Source organism: Balaenoptera borealis, assembly GCF_965194805.1.
Source record: "Balaenoptera borealis genome assembly, chromosome: 19".
NCBI lineage: Eukaryota > Metazoa > Chordata > Mammalia > Artiodactyla > Balaenopteridae > Balaenoptera > Balaenoptera borealis.
In genome coordinates this window covers 48,181,063-48,199,688 of record NC_138878.1, presented here as the reverse complement: position 1 = coordinate 48,199,688, position 18,626 = coordinate 48,181,063, and the positions used below count along the sequence as shown (strand labels likewise).

General features: G+C 45.9%; 1 long non-coding RNA gene across 1 annotated transcript; it reads left to right on the top strand.

The window, feature by feature from the left end:
• Positions 1-2,267: 2,267 nt before the first annotated feature.
• On the top strand, positions 2,268-12,476 carry LOC309616666. Its single transcript, XR_014237565.1, has 2 exons — positions 2,268-3,376; positions 7,328-12,476. It is a non-coding gene; the product is annotated as an uncharacterized lncRNA (long non-coding RNA).
• Positions 12,477-18,626: the final 6,150 nt, after the last annotated feature.

The following is an 18,626-nucleotide window of genomic DNA, read 5'->3' as shown; positions in this document are numbered from 1 at the left end:
CAAGTGTGGAAACTTAGGGGCATAACAAATGTGTGACCTGCTTTGGGGAAGCCGCTCCCCTCAGTCTCCAACCCCACATCGTTCCTCTTCTTCAGGTAATAGCTCACACTTTGTGGTTGGGAGATTACATGACCCATGATTAACTAATCCGTGTACCACATCACCCTGGCCAATGATTAGCTCAGGGAAGGACACATGTGACTGTTAAGGGAGCAATTGTCTTTGGGTTGTTAAAGTGATAGAAGCTGCTGCTAATAAGACTACTGGGCATATACCCTGAGAAAACCATAATTCAAAAGGAGTCATGTACCAAAATGTTCATTGCAGCTCTATTTACAATAGCCAGGACATGGAAGCAACCTAAGTGTCCATCATAGGATGAATGGATAAAGAAGATGTGGCACATATATACAATGGAATATTACTCAGCCATAAAAAGAAACGAAATTGAGTTATTTGTAGTGAGGTGGATGGAGTTAGAGTCTGTCATACAGAGTGAAGTAAGTCAGAAAGAGAAAAACAAATACAATATGCTAACACATATATACGGAATCTAAGGAGGAAAAAAAAAAAAAGGTCATGAAGAACCTAGTGGCAAGATGGGAATAAAGACACAGACCTACTAGAGAATGGACTTGAGGATATAGGGAGGGAGAAGGGTAAGCTGTGACAAAGTGAGAGAGTGGCATGGACATATATAAACCACCAAACGTAAAATAGATAGCTAGTGGGAAGCAACCGCATAGCACGGGGAGATCAGCTCGGTGCTTTGTGACCACCTAGAGGGGTGGGCTAGGGAGGGTGGGAGGGAGGGAGATGCAAGAGGGAAGAGATATGGGAACATATGTATATGTATAACTGATTCACTTTGTTATAAAGCAGAAACTAACACACCACTGTAAAGCAATTATACTCCAATAAAGATATTAAAAAAAAAAAAGAATAAAGCCATCTCGGGACTTCCCTAGTGGTGCAGTGGTTAAGAATCTGCCTGACAGTGCAGGAGACATGGGTTTGAGCCCTGGTCTGGGAAGATCCCACACGCCATGGAGCAACTAAGCCCGTGCACCACAACTACTGAGCCTGCGCTCTAGAGCCCGTGAGTCACAACTACTGAGCCCGCGAGCCACAACTACTGAAGCCCGCGTGCCTAGATCCCGTGCTCCACAACAAGAGAAGCCACCACAGATGAGAAGCCCACGCACCACAACGAGATAGTAGCCTCTGCTCGCCGCAACTAGAGAAGGCCCATGAGCAGCAACGAAGACCCAATGCAGCCAACAAAAAAGAATAAAGCCATCTCAGGGACTTCCCTGGCAGTCCAGTGGTTAAGACTCCACGTTTCCACTGCAGGGGGCACGTGTTCGATCCCTGGTTGGGGAACTAAGATCCCGCATGCATGCGTCGAGGCCCAAATAAATAAATAAATAAAGCCATCTTGGGGGAAAGCAGAGCTAAGAATGTTTGGGAGAAGCAGAACTTTAATTTCATTGTTTAGGAGCCTTGATTCAGCCATACCTGAAGGCAACATGTTACACGAACAAATACAGTCCCCCTTTTGGTGAAGTCTAAAAGTTGAGTTTGTGTCACTTGCAACCAAGCTCCTGGAACCATGACAGATCCCATAGCCAGTCTGACTCCCATCCTCTGGGATCTGGGCCCTCCTAGATGGCCACAGCCTTCTTCAAGAGTGCAATAGGCAGTCCCACAGGAAGTCTGGTCTGGCCTCCTTACCCCTGCATGGTCCGCGTCCCTCCACAAGCCTCCTGCTACCCATGTTTATCCAAGGCAGCCATACACTTCCATGCAGGAGTGTGGTTTGTCCCCCACCACCCCATGACATAGATGACATAGCTTCAGAACTGAGATGTGGCCACAGCATCTAACTCTACAGTGTGGGCCTTCCCTCTCTTCCCGAGGCTCACCCCAGCCTTCTCGGGATGGATGCATTTCCATATCACAAATTCTGTGGTCTCTGTGACCTTTCGGGCACATTTACCCCTGGCACGCTGGCCAAATGACAGGACCTCCCTCGGAGACACCCAGGTCAATGCCCAGTATCGACAGCACCCGCCTGCCTCCTCTCTCCGCGCCGGCTGCCCTGTCACCCATCTACAGGCCTCAGCGCAGGCGAGGCTCCCACAGCCCTGGCACGGAAGAAGGCTGCTGCAAGCTTGCCGGGGCACAGCCATGGCCCCTCACCGGCTTTGCAGGCACTTCCCTGCACTCAGAACCCCTCACGGACTTGAGCCTAGAGGGGCCAGCGTGTCCCCGGAGAGCATGAACCCAAGGCCCACTGCCCCCGGCCGTGCTCCCGGGCAGCCCCCTGGAGCAGCCCGCCCGTGCCCCTGCCAGTGCCCTGCGCAGCCGGCCGGCCGCCGCCTGGGGGGCGTTTCAGCAGAATGGGCTTGGCGGCCCACAGCTTCCCAGGCTGATGTGATGGCAAATAGCAGGCACTTGGCATATCTTCGGGATTTCTGAGCATGACAGAAATGTCAGGCAGATTTTAATGAAGGCTGTGTGCTTCTGGGGATTGACAGGCTGACACAGAATCCTAATTTTCAGATGGCTTGCTCTCAGGGCTTTCAGCACCCAGGGTCAGGGCTGAGGGGAGCCCCCCAAATCCCTGGGGGGCCTAGGCCATCACCCATTTGTGGGAGCAGCCGCCCGTCAGCCGACAGGCTCCCTTCCAGTGTCTGGCCCTGGTGCTGAGTCCTGATTTAGAAACCAAATGTTTTCCCTTCCTCACCCGCAGCAGTTGGACACCTGCCTTTTGCCTACACTTTGTGAGCAGTGCGTGACAGAGGAAGCAGCGTCCCCTCGGCTGACGTCAGGAGGGCACAGCCAGCTTCCCTGGGCAGGTGTCACGTGGGCAGGCGCCACCCAGGCGGCAGCTGGACAGGACAACTTACAGTGACTGCAGAAATCACCCTTAAGGGGAAACCCTGCTTTCCTGGTCAGCTCCAGAGGGCCAGGGGACCCTGATAAAGGTGCCGGGGGCCAGGGAAGGGCCGGCCACCCCCAGCATGTGGGGTAGTTGACTGACCTGCACTGGAAGAAGTGCCTGCCCTTCGGTGAGCACAGCTGGGGTGCTTGGGGAGCTTGTCCCGGGCCAGTGTGGCCTTTGGTGCTGAGGAGACAGCGCTGAGCTAGAGCCGCAGACTCCTGGGGCAGGTTGAAGGGACCTGAGCCCACCTGCAATCTCCAACACCACCACTCCCTGTAAGGGCACAGGACAGTCTCTCAATTTATCGAGCGAATGTCGCCCTCCCTCCGGATGAGACAGCAGATTGCCCCTCACTTTCCCACGGGGAAGCCCCTGGTCCCTGCTCCCAGGAGCTCAGAGTCGGCTTGGAGGGACGCAGTCCTCAAACAGGTAAGCCACTAAGCTGGACAGCGACCACCGCGGAAAGAAAGAACAGGACCCTGTGTGGGAGAGGCCGGGGACGGGGAGCAGGTGATTTACACAGGGGCTCGAAGGGCTCCTGGGAAGGGTGAGCAGTGGTCCCACCAGGGTGAGAAGGCTGAGCTCTGCAGTCTGCGGGCACTTGGAGGGGACCCCAGGGTTGGGGGACATCAGGCTCTTCCCTGTCCTCCGGCTGGCCCCTGGCTCAGGCCTCCAGGCCCGGGGGGCCTCCATTTCCCTCGCTACACTGGGGACACGAATGGGCAGACACCCCCAGCTTGGCAAGCCCAGTCACTAAAAGAGGCTGAGGGGGAGAGAGAGGGGGGCAGATCCGATGGCCCCAGGCAGGCAGGGCCTCATACCCGCTGCCCACAGGCCCTCTCCCCCTGCCTGGCCCTAAAGGCACTCAAATCTGTGACTGCTCAGTCCAAATCCCTGCCCCCGGAAGGGCTGAACCAAAGCTAGGAGCCCACAGCCAGGGATCCCGAATGTTACTGAGCTAGCGGGGCTGAGAGAGGAGCCCAGTCTCCCGAGCCAAAGGACACGCTCCTGGGGACAGGGACCCGGAGTCTGGTGGGAGCCTGTGGGGCAGCACAGCCCCAGAAGGCTTGCTGGGGGCCTCCGCAGAGGGGGGGATTTGGATGGGGCAGCCGGCAAGCAGGCAACCCCAGCGCGGGGATGGCAAGATGGCGGGAAAGGTGGGTGTGGGAAGGGCCCCCAGTCCCCCCGGCCTGCTGGGTGGGTGAGTGTGGGCAGGCCTGGGGGCTGGCCATGGGCCCCGCCAAGGCGCAGGACGAGGCCTCTGACTCAGGAGACACACGTGCCTTCCTTCAGGAGCGTGGAGCCAGTCCTGCTGGGTCACCCACCAAGGGAGCCAAGGGGGCGTGGGAGCTGAGGGCTGGGTCCAGGCGGGGATGGTGGAGGGACTGAGGGCCTGAAGGGATTCTGGGGGCGACACACCCATGGTCACCGCAGGGGTAGCTGAGCGGGGATGGCAGAGGGACCGAGCACCATGTCACGATGGCTGAGCGAACTCCAATCCTCCCCTGTGGCCAGAGGACCCTGCCGCCCATAGCCTCTTCTCTGGAGGACTCACCGCTCGCGCCCTGCCTCCTCTCACCCCAGCCGACTCCCTGCCACCCACCCTTCCTCTCGGGTCCTCGAATGCACTGGGCTCCCCTCCCAGGCTGCTCCTCTCAGGCTCTGGGCCCCTGTCCTGGTCGCTCCCCTGCCCTTCTCTCAGCTCAGACCTTGCTCCCGCAGGAAGCCTTCCCTTGCTGTCCACTCTCAGGACGCTTGTGGGGGTCCCTTACACTCCTCACCTGTGTAGCATCTAGAGGCACCCAGCCGGGGGTTGTGATGGGCCAGTGGTCGAGTACCTCCAGCCAGTCTCCCCACCGCTGGGAGGACCTTTGTCCCAGGTCTGCCCCTCCCCCGGATGGGAGGCTCTGACCTACCTGTGTGCCAGCACACAGCGCCTGGTTCATCCCCCGGTGGCCTGAATGAGTGAAGGATGGAAGGAATGAGTGAGTGGGCGAGCCCTCCTCCAGCCTCTCGCTCCTCCTCCTTTGCCCCCAGGCTGTGGTTCCCCACTCCGGGAGGGGTGCACAGGGGGCAGCGTGGGTGGCCGCTGAGCAGGCGGTTCTGAAACCTAGGCACTGAGCTCCACAAACAGCCCAAAAGAGGAGCCAAGATCGATGCGCTGCCCTATTGACAAAACCTCAGCCGTATTGCAGATATTTCTCACATTTTTATTGTGTTCATGTATGTTGGTTCACAGCGGTTTTGTCAATAAAAAAAAACACTGCACAAAGTCTCACCTAAAACTGTCACCAAAAATTATTTATTGCTGTGATAACAGCAAATTAGATGTTAAAGGAGATTTGTGGCAGTGGGTCAGACAGAACACCAGAGACAGAGGCTGGTGGCACCTGGGGCCCAGGCAAGGGGAGCTCTAAAACCGGCATGGGTAGGCAGGTGCCACTGCCCACCATTGCTCACCCCCACCACTTCAGCTGGGGTCAGGGAGGTGAAGGCCTGGGCAGAGTCCACACCCACCAACCCCAGAGATAAAGTGGGGTGCGGGCCCCAGAAGCGGGAGAGGATGATTCTGACAAGGTGAGCCAGGAGGGTGTCCTCAAGGAGGTGACAGTTGGGCCACCTCTTGAACATCAGGTGGGTTTCAAATGTTCACTTCCCTGAAAAGGAAGCAGCAGGAGCAAAAACTTGAAGGCAGAGAAATGCCTACCGTGTTCAGGACACAGGGCAGAACACACTTGGCATATCTGCACACATGAATGGAGGGGCTCCGGGCACCTGGGCGGCAGCACCTACTGAGCCTCTGTCTCCTTTCCTGTGGCCGCTCATCTAGTCGATCTATGGAAGCGTGTTTATACGTTTCTTCCTTGGAAAATTTACTCTCGGGTTCTGGTATTTCATGGGCAAAGTATAAATTGTGGAGGTGGCACAAACCATAAAAGCGAGCTTTTCTTTTAAAATATAAATGTGCCGAGAGGTGCAAAGTGCAGAGGGGTGGAGGGAGAACCTTAGATCATTAGTGGCTCCTGCTTGTCTTCCCGACAATAATTGGTGGGCGGAGCGGCGCGGGCTGGGCAGGGAGCGGTGGGCGGTGGTGCCGCGGAGGGTAAATGGCACCAGAGGCAGAGAAATTGGTGGGGAGGGGAGGGAGGGGGCGACCTCTCTAGAGCCGTGCTTGCTATTTTGGGCAATTAACAAGGGGGCAGGGATATATTTTTTTTCCTGGAATGTCTGATTGGGGGCCAGAAATTTATATTTACACCGATTGGTTGGGCAAATGGGAAAGAACGCGTTTTTTAAAAGAATTAGTGGAAGATTTCTACTCCATACTGGCAGCCCTTTCCCTGCACATCTTTCTCTTTATGCGGTTTTGTCTCAGTGATTTGAGCATGTTCTAATTTTGTCATTCAAGCCATCTGACTTTCACTGCTCTATACAAACAAAACCTAATTTAGTCTGAGATGTTTTAAGTCATAACAATGACGGATGGCCAGGGTTCAGGTGTGGTGGAATATTTAAATACGTAGTCTATATTTTTCGGATATAAAGACAGGCAGCTTTTTGTACTCTGATTAATTATGATTTTGCATTTCAGAAAAAAAAATAGCTTTTCTATTCTACATTATTAATTGGTTATTTAATTAGGAATTCTCCAAGCTTCAGATGTTCAGAAGCTAAATCTGTGAGTGGGTTTAAAAAAAGCCGAGCTCCATCCTGTTGCCTTTTTGTATCTTATGAAGGTCACAATAAGACGTGATTGTTTGGCATAGCGGCAGTGAATTATGCCACCCAGACAAGCTTTTAACCTATGTGCCTTCACTCTGAGTGAGACACACGGGCATGTGCTCTCTTTAAACCGTTCTCTATTGAAGAGGATTCAATCACCATAATGAATCTGAGGCCAGGCGGCAATCTTCCGCACTGAAAGAATTTCTAAAAGATTGTAGAATTTGTAAAACGAACAGCTCGCAGTCTAAATGGCTGTGTGGGTGAATCAATTATTGCAAGGCCCCGAGTAGTCATAATATTTAGTACATATCATAGAGTGTTTCAGGTACAATAAGATATGCTCGTTTTTCCCTGTTCCTGCTGGAAGTGGTCCCGGATGCCCGCAAACAACCCCGGCCGATCCACGGCATCGCCTGAGAGCGGGGTCAAGCCACCCCGTCCACATGCATGTCCACGGTGCACCCGGGCACATGCACAGGCACGTGCACAGTGAGGAGGAGGCTGGTGTCTGGAGAGGCAAGGGCGTGGCTAAGGTGGCCCCCATTCCATCAAGTCCACCTCACCAACCCACGAGATGCTAAGTTGCCAGTTCTCTTTTGTAGAGCCTGCTTTTGAAGTTTCCTTATTAATACAATAATTATTTTTCTCTGACAGCACCATTTATAACCATCTACTCTGTGTCCAACTAGCCCTGTTTTCATTAATCAATGGGCATGGAGACGACTGTCATCACCTCTCTGGATTATGACTTATCGGCCTCCTGCAGGCTCCTTTCGAGTGGACACAAATCAGGTGAAGATGGAGCCTTTTTTGGCTCCTGGTGGGGAAGCTTCTTGCACATAGGCTTAGGTATTGTCTACAGACCTCTGCTTCAGAGAAGGGCATCCAGGAAATCCCCAAGGAACTCAGGAAAGACTGTCCCACCTTGCTTTAAACATTGTGAGACAGGCAGTGCCCACCTCGAGCACAGAGGGGAAGGCCTCATGGGGTCCAAGGGGAACTTAAAAACCTCATGTTGTCATCAGGGCAAGAGTCCCAGTGGTTGGAATATTACAGCCAGCCTACAACAAGACTAAAGATGTGTTAAAGGTGGATGTTGCAGGGATCTGGGTTGGGGCAGGGCCCCATGTGAGCTGTCCTAGAATGAAGCTGGGGTATTTTCCAGGCCCCTTTAGTGCAGTCCCCCAGAGGCTTCCATTAGCACTGCAGTGACCCTCTCCTCTGTTAGCATACTGCCATAGAAGGGATCACACAGCACATGCTCCACAGTTTCTCAAAGCCCCAGAGTGGCATTGTTCAACATCCCCTTAACTTATGCTCCCTGGATAAATCTTGCCACTTTGAGGCCCACGAAGCCATAACCCTGCCTCCAGGGGATGGGAACATCTGTTCCGCGATGATCTTTAGCCCAGCTTTGTCCCTATAGCTGCGTGTTTGTCACAAACACTCTGACAACATGAGTGGCTCACCATTCTCAGCTGGTAAGCAGATACAAAGAAAATCCCTCATATAGTTGTAAACTCTATGCAGCTCTTTCCTCCAGCGAACTTCACCTTTGGGCACCTTTGCTGATATAGAACAAAGAGTTAATCTAACTTAAAAGGAAGGCTGCCAGTAGCTACAGAGCCGAGACTCAAGCCTGGATCTTGGGAGCCCTTTCCTCCCCCTTCCCACAGGGCATCTCTTGGCTGGGTGCTTCTCCCTTAACCAGTTCCTCCCTGGATCACCCAGGGCACCCATGACTCTCCCCCCAGCAAAGAGCATATGCTGTCCTCCCAAACAGACCCAGAGCAAAGCTTCCTCACTAGCTCGCTCAAGCAGCAGCAAGTGGACCAGACCTTCCATTCCTAAAACATCCTCTCAGCTCAATTCTAAGCTGCCTCATTCTCATACTCTGCTAAGGGAAACAGGAAATAAACAGAACCAGCTTGGAAAGCTACATGGCAAAAAGATCCATGGATAGAGACTATCAAGTACCTAGGAAGAAACCTAACAAAAGGTTTATAACTTCTACAGGAAAACTTGATTAAGAGCTGTTAAAGACGTCTTAACTAAATAGAGAGATATACCATACTCATGAATAGGAAATTTTAACAGTGTATACAGATGTCAATTTTCCCCCAATGGATTTATTGATCTGATATTATTTCATTCAAAGTTGCAACAGGGATTTTAAAGAAACTTGTTAAATGACATGGAAGAATAAGGAGCCAAGAATAGCCAGGATACTTCTGAAGATGAAAAGTGGAGAGGAAGGACTTGATTCACCTTATGTCAGCACTTAGTATGAAGCCACGGTAATTAAGGCAGTGTGATATTGGTGAAAGGAAAAATAAATCCACCAGAGAAACAGAGAGCCCAGAAACAGAACCTCACACTGAGGTATATGACAAAAGTTATGCCAGAACAGCACAGGGAAAAGGACCTGTTGAACAGGTGAAGCTGAAAAAAATGATAAGCCATCTGGAAAAAGAAGAAATTGTACCTTCCCCTCACACCATGTTGGAAAACCAAGTCCAGATGGATTAAAGACTTAAATGTTAAAAACAAAACTTTAAAGTTCCTAGTAGAAAATATGTCTAAATATCATTTAGACCTTGGGGTAGGAATAGATTTCCTTAAACAAACGTCAATGACTATAAAGAATAAGATTAATACATTTGACTATATTAAAATTAAGAATTTTATATTTATCAAAAGATACTCTGATTGTGCAACACAGGAAATATAGCCACTATTCTATAGAAACTATAAATGGAGTATAACCTTTAAAAATTGTGAATCATTGTATTGAACACCTGTAACTTATATACTATTGAGAATCAACTATACTTCAATAAAAAAAGATACCTCTAAAAGTAAAAAGACAAAAGATGTTTGTATCACACAGAAATGACAAAAAATTAATATTACAAATGTACTGAACTCCATATCAATAAGAAGAGCAGAAGCAACCCAGTGGGAAAATAGGCAAGGGACATAAATAGGCATTTCACAGAAGAGTAATAAATATGGCCATAAGAGAAAATGCTATACACAGAATGTGTGTGTTCTTCCAAAATTAATATGCTGAGACTCTAATCCCCAGTGTGATGATATTTGGAGGACTTTGGGAGGTAATCAGATCATGAGGGTGGACCCCCTTTCTGAATGGGATTAGTGCCCTTACAAGAAGAAACATGAGAGAGATGATCTCTCTCTCTCTATCATGTGAGGAGATGGCAAGAGGGCAGCCATCTATAAACTAGGAAGAGGGCCTTCACCAGGAACTTGATCTGCCAGCACCTTGATCTTGGACCTCCAGAACTGTGAGAAATAAACGTCTGTTGTTTAAGCAAATCTGTCTGTGATATTTGTTATGGCAGCCCGAGCAGACACAGAGAGACCAACATCATTGGTGATCAGGGAAATGCAATCAAGAGCATAATGAGAGACCACTTTATACCTATTTGATTAACAAAGAGTACCAGTCCAATAATACCAAGTGTTGGAGAGGATTGTTGGAGAGGCAACCACTTTAGAAAACATCTTGAAATTATCTCCTAAAGTTGAATATTCACAGTAACTCTACTCTTAGGTATATACACCCAAGAGAAAACCGTGCATGTGTATAAAAGGAGACCTATATGAGAATGTTTGCAGCAGCACTGCTCACAGTACCACGACCCCAGAAACAACCCAAACACTCATCACAGGAGAGTGGGATAACTAGCCAGTATTTTCACCCAGTGGAACACTCTAGGGGAACACAACACATGAGTGAACAACGTTGAGATGCAACAATATGGAAGAATCTCAGCAGTATAATATTGATTGCAAAAAGTAAGTCACAAAACATTATATACAGGATGGTACCCTTTGAAAGGTGGAAAGAACTAAATAAAAATATGTGATTTTAGGAATACAATGTAGACATAGTAAAAATACATAGAAAAGAAAGCAAAGGAATAAACAGAGAATTGAGAGAATTGTAAAAGGAGGTGGGGATATGGAGGGAATCATAGATTATTGTCAAATTCTTAGTTTGTGTTTTGGATAGTGGGCTCATGTTACTAAAAATATCACTTAAATAATTACACCACATATGGGCCATGCATAGTCCAGGGATGAGGGTATATGAACCAAGGATTATGATAAATCCATTTTAGGGACTCAGGTCCAATTTTGTAAAAATACATATGCTTTGACCCAGAAATTCCTCTTCTAGGAATTCATCCTAAGGAAAATAATCAGATACATGTGCAAAGAGCTGTGTACAAGGCTGCTTAGGACCAAATTGTTTCTAATGGCAGAAAACTAGAAAGGACATTAATGTCCAACAATAGGGGATTAGATGAATCATCATCATGCAATGGAATACTAAAGAAATTTTGAAAAGGTGAAATGTGGTGCATACGTACACCATGGAAAAAACTAAAATGAAATACAGCAGAAAAACTGCGACTCTGATAGCATGGTGAGATTATAGGTGACTTTTTAAATGAAAGTATAGTTGTCGTCAGGTTATTCTGTAATTTTAAATGGTAAATTTAAGAGATAATAAATGGTACCATTGCTGGGACATGGAGGGGAGCAGTTGGAACCAACAAGCCTCTTTTGCAGGCATTGAAAGAATTATTTCCTCATATGGGCAAGGACAACACTTTTATTATTTTAATTGTTTATATTTTATATATTAAAATTTTAAAACTATGTTTACTGTTGAAACCTGGGGAAGAGAGAGGAAAATATAAATAAATGTCCCAGAATCCCTCTAACATTGACGTTCTTCCTTCTAGTCTTCTTCATCATTACTGTGATGGTTAAATTCATGTGTCAACTTGCTAGACTGTGGTGCTCAGTTGTTGGTCAAGCACCAGTCTAGATGTTGTTTTGAAGGTATTTTTTAGATGTGATTACCTTTAAATCAGTAGATTTCTTGTAAAGTGGGTTAGGCACCATAATGTAGGTGGGCCTCGTCCAATCGGTTGAAGGCCTTAAAAGAGAAGTCTGATTCCCGGAGGAAGAAGAAATTCTGCCTCCAGACACCCCTTCAGACTCAAGCTGCAACAGCAACTCTTCCCTGGGTCTCCAGCCTGCTGGCCTGCCCTGCAGACTTTGCCCAGCTCCCACAATTGCATGAGCCAGTTCCTTCAAATAAATCTCTCTCTCTTTCACTCTTGCTCTCTCTCAGTTTACACACACACACACACGCACACACGCACGTGCACGCATGTGTGTATACATACATCCTATGGGTTCTGTTTCTCTGGAGAGCCCTAGTACAATTACCTATATTTGCATTGTCTTTTTCACAAAATAGAATATTCATATCCTGTTTTCATATAATATTGAATACATCATGAGCATTAACCAATGTTAGTCTATGTCTTTAAAAACCATTTTAGGGCTTCCCTGGTGGCGCAGTGGTTGAGAATCTGCCTGCCAATGCAGGGGACACGGGTTCGAGCCCTGGTCTGGGAAGATCCCACATGCCGCAGAACAGCTGGGCCCGTGAGCCACAACTACTGAGCCTGTGCGTCTGGAGCCTGTGCTCTGCAACAAGAGAGGCCGCAATAGTGAGAGGCCCGCGCACCGCGATGAAGAGTGGCCCCCGCTTGCCACAACTAGAGAAAGCCCTCGCACAGAAACGAAGACCCAACACAGTCATAAATAAATAAATAAATAAATTAATTTTTTTAAAAAAAACTAGCTGTTTATCCTCAAGCAACCGCTCTCTTTAAAAAAAAAAAAAAAGAATTCCAAGCCTCACAAGCAGGCCAAAGCAGGGCTTGCCTATTAACAACAAATAATTATATAAAAAGTAATGCATTAAAAAAAAAACCATTTTAATAGCCACATAATATATTTTTATAATTTATTCTTAGACATGGCGCTGTCTGGATTTCTGCAGTGAGGACATGGCTCGAAGAAGTAGAAGGACATGCCCAAGGATGAATCAGCCAGGAAGGCGTGGAGTTGGAATGTGGGACCCGCCTACACTGTTGATGACCACCAGGATCAGGGTTCTGTAGAAAAGCGTTTATGTCCAGTGAAGGGGCTGGTCCGTGCTTCCAAAACGTGAAGCTCCCCTGAATTGTTCGCCAGCATTCTCTCTGACAACATCTCCCATGGGCATGGAAATGAGCTTCCCCCCAAAGAACATATGTCAGATAACCTTTTCTTAAGGCAGCTGTCAGTCACCACCTCGGTCCTCTCTAACTGTGGAAGGGAACCTTTTTCCTGAGGAATCCTTGACGCGCTTGCACTGCCAGCCTGTGCCCTAGGTCCCCTCAGCACTGAGACCGCGGGCTCTTCACCCCCACACACGCGCATTACATACATTTGTTTATATGGAGCTTTGGCGCTCTCTTGATTGCACAGCAGTGCAGCCTGCTGATGAGGTTTGCTGTTGACATTTCAACATTAGCTGGCTTTTGTCAATTGTGGCAGCCTAAGAAATTCTATCTTAAGGGCTGCTCTTTATTAAATTTGCAAGATACAAAACTGTGACTGACAAATAGTCTCCTTTCCCTTTGCAAATGCATAAATAATGGTCAGCAACTCTCAAGTAATTAAAATGTTCTAAATTTAAACAAAAATGAAATTGCCAAAGATTTACAAGGATTGGGGTATCCTACATTTGGCCTAACGAAACATTTTCGTGATATTTTCCAACAGTTATCAGCAGATCTTTGGGGGATGAGAATGAGGGAGAAGGCGCAGCAGGGGAGAAAGCAGAGGAAAGAACATTTACACGGGCTTCCTTGGTCTATGTTTTACCAAACTTTGTCACAGAATCTTCTATGCGACTCTTTTATGTGCTATCGGTGACATAATTCCTGTTTTTTTTCCCCAGCCATTATATATGATAAATAAAACAATGCTCTGAAAACACTAAGATCTCTCATCAATGTCATTGTGAAAAGGGCCCAGATAAATGAGTCCTGGAATCAAAGGCAGATGACATGGCTGACCATGTATCATCTTCTATGTATTGAACGTAGTCTTTGTAAAGATAGAGCGGTAATAAAAAGTGGTATTGTGTGCTCTGAAAGGCTGTGTGGGTCTGTGCATGACTAATCTGTCTTTCTGCATTATTTTATTCAATCTTCTCTGACTTTATGCCTTTGACATTTTTGCTACACTCAGTAAATTTGAGTGAATAGGCAATTTTAAAGAATTTTTATAGGGCTTCAGAGAAGTCATATGCAGACAGTATCTTTGTTCAAATTTAACAGTTTAAATATTTCCTTTGTCTAGGGTGCAGAATAATCTTTAGACAAAAAAAAAAAAAAAAGAAAGAAAGAAAGAATGCTTTAGCCTTAAGATTTTAACAGTGTTTCCTAAAACAGTTCAATTATTTAAAAAAAAAGTTTATAATCAAGGAGCTGCTCAACTTTCCAATTTTATCATTATTATAACAGGAGACTGGCCTCTTTCTGCAGATTAAGGTGTTCCTTCTTTCTCCAGAATCCAGAGATACAGAAGATGCAATTAAAAGGGATTCTTTTGAATCTAGAGTTCAAAATGGCCTTATTTGAGATCACCCACTTTTTCTGACTTTGTATTGCAAGGGTACTTGTCTCTAAGGAAATAATGACTTTGTTGCATGTCTTTAATTTACTGTGTACCTTGTTATCTGTTCATTATCTAATCTATAACATTAGCTAAGCACTTTAGATAATTTGCAGCACAGAGAGGTATGCAATATGAAATACAAAATTATTTCCTTTGCTAAGTTGGGCAGAAGTTCTCACCTGAAGTGTACCACACCATACGTTTCAGTAAAAACACTCCCTTCTATTTAGGCTATTAAGCCATTTAGAGGAAAGCTGGGATTACTTGATAAAACTGTTTGGGCTAGCAGGTGCTAGCCTCATAGTTTTGGCTTATGAATACTTTTAAAAAGATTATTAAACTATGTAAAGTAAACCTAAACTTCAGATGAACCCATCCTGGTGGATTCGCATAGCCAATTATATTTTACAGTATCTGTAATATCAAAAACATAGTCCACACATTTCATTTTTATGAATCACTCCATAAGCCCACATCCAGAAGGGTGACTGAAGACTTGTGCTTAGTACCTTTGAGGTGCTTTCAAGAAACTGGACCTCAGGATTCCCTTAAGGGGGAAGTAGGATATTTCGGGCAACTGGTGACCTACATGCTCTCACAGTCCAGTGCAGTCGAGCCCTAGGGTCTGTATTCTGGAGCAGAAGTCGGGTGAATGGCAGAAGGCGGTCTTCCCCAAACACACAGGGAAGGCTAAGGGCACAGAGCTATTAGCTCTGGCCTCTTGCAGGACCAAGCCAGTGCACACCCCTGCTCACTGCTTCTGTACCTGACTGGAGGTTCACCACCATCTCGCACAGGGGCTTAAGGCGAGCAGGCAATGTTAGATCCCTCTAAGGGGAAGCAGGGGCGGCGGTACGCCAGTTACTGGAGGGCGAGTAGCTGACCACAGCAGGGGAGGGCTGCGATGGGGCCAGAGAACGGCCCCTTCAGGTTCTGTTTCTCAGAAAGCAGGAGCCTGTACAGAGTGTAAGAAGGCCCAGAAACCCAGGAGCCTGGCCATGGTTCACATACAACGAACGAAACCATCGGTCATACACGGCTCTGTGTCGGCCCCCAGCCCTCCATGCACACAGAGTGGAAGACAGCTTACATCTCACTGAAAACACAAGGTAATAAGTACACAAGTGACGTCCCCAACACTTCTGTAATCATCTAGCAGAGAATGAGATCTGGATGCATCATGTCTGGGTTTGTGACTTCTGCCTTGTAAATGGGTAAACATTTCACATCTCCATGAAAGACTGAAACATGAATGCCCTATCTTTTTTCATAGCAGACACAAACAAATACTACTTTTTATCACTGCAAAGCACTTGATATAAGTTCATTAAAATGAAAGATTTTAGAGAGCCCCAAAATGTAGGATATGATTCATGTAGAGATCCCGGATAACAGATGTGGTTTCTATTATTTTCCTACCACAAAAAAGACTAATCCTCCTCCTGCAGGAAGAATGTGTTACCGTCCTCTTTATGAACCATTTTCATAAAACTGAATAAACAACAAACACATCCATGATTAGCTATGACAGATCCCCATTGATTTATTTGACTCAAATCCTAAGGAAAGGTCTGGTTTCAGGTCTGTTTCTGCACAGTTTTATTAAATAGCAAAACTTAAAAATGAAATTGCCCACTATCTCCAAAATAAATAGAAAATAAAACGTTCTACAGCTTACAGAGATCTTACCAATGTTATCAGGCAGGTTGTGGAATTTGCATTTTTAGAGCCCTGTTCCTTAAAAGTGAAACAGTGGAGGAGAGGCCCTCTTGCCAGTCTGCTTTTTCAGCCCAGCCTGAGTTCTCTATGCTTGAGAGCACCTTATGGTGCTGTAACTAACCTCAAACCTGCAGCAGCAGGGGGGCAACAAACCTCAGAATACAGCAATGTCATGCTTTACAGGCACTCTCTCAGCAACAGCATGAATGAGGGGGGAAATTGGTTGCCTAGGAAACCCTCTAGTCCTGGTAATTATTACTGTAACTGACTGCACACCCCACCTATAACAGAAATGAATAATAATTTATAACCGCTGACTGGCAGCTTTCTGTTGGTGCCTCTGCTCACCACTGCTACCTACTGGCGTGCAAAATTAGTTACATGCAAACAGTGGGGTTTGCCAGAGAGAAAAACCACCAGCAAAAAGAACATTTAGAGAAATCTCCCATCTTCCTCCACCAGGTTCTGAATATAGTTCAGCAAATTGCTGCTCGATCAATAGAGCAAAAATGAAAAGTGCTTTGTGTTCGTGTATACAATGGGGGTTGAACAATCTAATGGAAGTTGGTCATCTCAATTAAAAGCAATTTCATATTGTGACATGAACTAGACCAAAAAAGGGCACTTAATAAGGTTAACAGAGGCTAAATAATAGCATATATCTTAACCTCAAATATATGACTCACAAGCTATTTAATAGTATAGAATTTGATACTAAGCAAAACTGCTATAAATAAAACCCTATCTGGTAGTTTTGATCAATTAAACTACATAATTAACAAAGATGGTCCATTTATCTTAGGTTGTCTAATTTGCAGTACAGTGTTAAAGTACCTCTACTGGAAGACTAGTTTGTTTAGAAATTAGAACATTCACAGTGATTTACTGGATTTGATTTAAAAGACACAGCAGGAGTTGGCAAAATTCACATATCATGGGGTTAATGTGGGTTAGAATGTAGCTATTTGTAATACAAAAATATTGCATACCAAATACACACATCTGATTTCTTTTAATCCTAGTTCATCTTTTTGCAGAAGTCGTTACTTTGCTAAAATGAACCACAAAAACAGACGTATTCACCACTATTAGGATACAGAAATCTGCCATTTTCAATTTCCAAAGCAAGAGAACACTGCATGGGTAATGAGTCAAGCACTGGTTCCTGAGAAGACATCAACTGACTGATACTTTCTTCAACCCCAGTCCGATCCGGGAGGATGGATATTCCCACTGCAGGCAGCCAGTTCCAGCCCGTGGCCGCCATACATTCAGGCTCCGTGAGTCACAAGTTCTCTCTGGTCAGTGGAAAAAGGACAAATAGCCCCAAAATTTGCTGAGGCTAGGTGAAAAATCACAAAGATGTAGGGTGTGAAGAATAATAATAGTGAAACACTCAGCCTTTCCATGGTGTGGTCCAGGCTCAACCCTCGGAACTCTCAAATCCTTCAGTGTTCCTGGGATTCACTGTCATGATAATGACATCTGATAATAAATATCATGGAATTTCCCATCCCACACCCTAATTAGTTGATTACATTGTAACATAAAAAGTAATTTTTCAAAAGTATTTTACAGTTTAAAAATCAATAGACTTGCTTTTTGTGTTTTCTTCCCTTTAATCATTCTAGGTATAATTATTACTACTTATCTCTTTGCTTTTCAGAAATCAACAAATTTCAAAAAAATTTTCCTAATTCTTCAGAGATTCTTGCATAGTTCTAACACTGACATAGCCATTGAGAGTTAGTCTCTTATTAAAAGAAAGACCCACTAGAGATCACATTGGAATATGCAACGGCGACACACAAGTCTTAAGTATGAAGACACCAGACCCACATCCTAAAACACATTTAAGTTCTGACAAGCATTTGCAAACTTCACTTTCCTGAAGAGAGTCTGAGTGCTGTTCCTTAGTTACACCTCAATTATCTCCTAACAAGTGCCCCTTGAAAGATTTTCAATAACTTTAGAAAATTAAACTTACTCTTTTAGCCTTTGTGACCACAGGTGGATCTAGCCTAAACACTGCTTTATATATCTCAGAATATCAAAGCCTGCTCTAATGCATAAAAATTTTGTCTTCACTACAGTTTTCACCAGATTATACCATTCCCCACTTGCAAACAGGATTCATCACCAAATCATCACTGACATCCCACTCTTAGCTTCAATTTAGCTTCCAAGACCCCAAATGTGCATTGGCAAAAAAATCTTGGATCCCCAAAAAATAGTTTCCAAAAATACATGTTTACTATTTAATAGACTCAGGGCTCTTATAACTTGAATATAGCATAAATAAAACCCTGTGTAGGTTTTAATTTTACTAGCTCTACCCCCAATAAGAATACCAGGGTTCTTTCCATCCTGTACATCTATTGATTTCTACCCTACCTAAAGTACTTCCTCTAACATGAAGTAGTTGCCAATTCTCTTACCCCAAAGAGGACAGATGACCCTGTTTGAACCCCCAAGGCACATCTCTTATAGCACTTCTGGTGTTCTCCTTTGATGCACACACTTGACCTGCCTTCCCAAATAAGATAAACCACATTAGTCCATGAAGCCAATATATGGCCTTTTTTAGGGCACAGAACAGCACTTTACACAGAGAAAATGCTCAGAAATACTATAGACAGTATACTCTGTCAGGCTTCCTGCTATAAAATCTCTA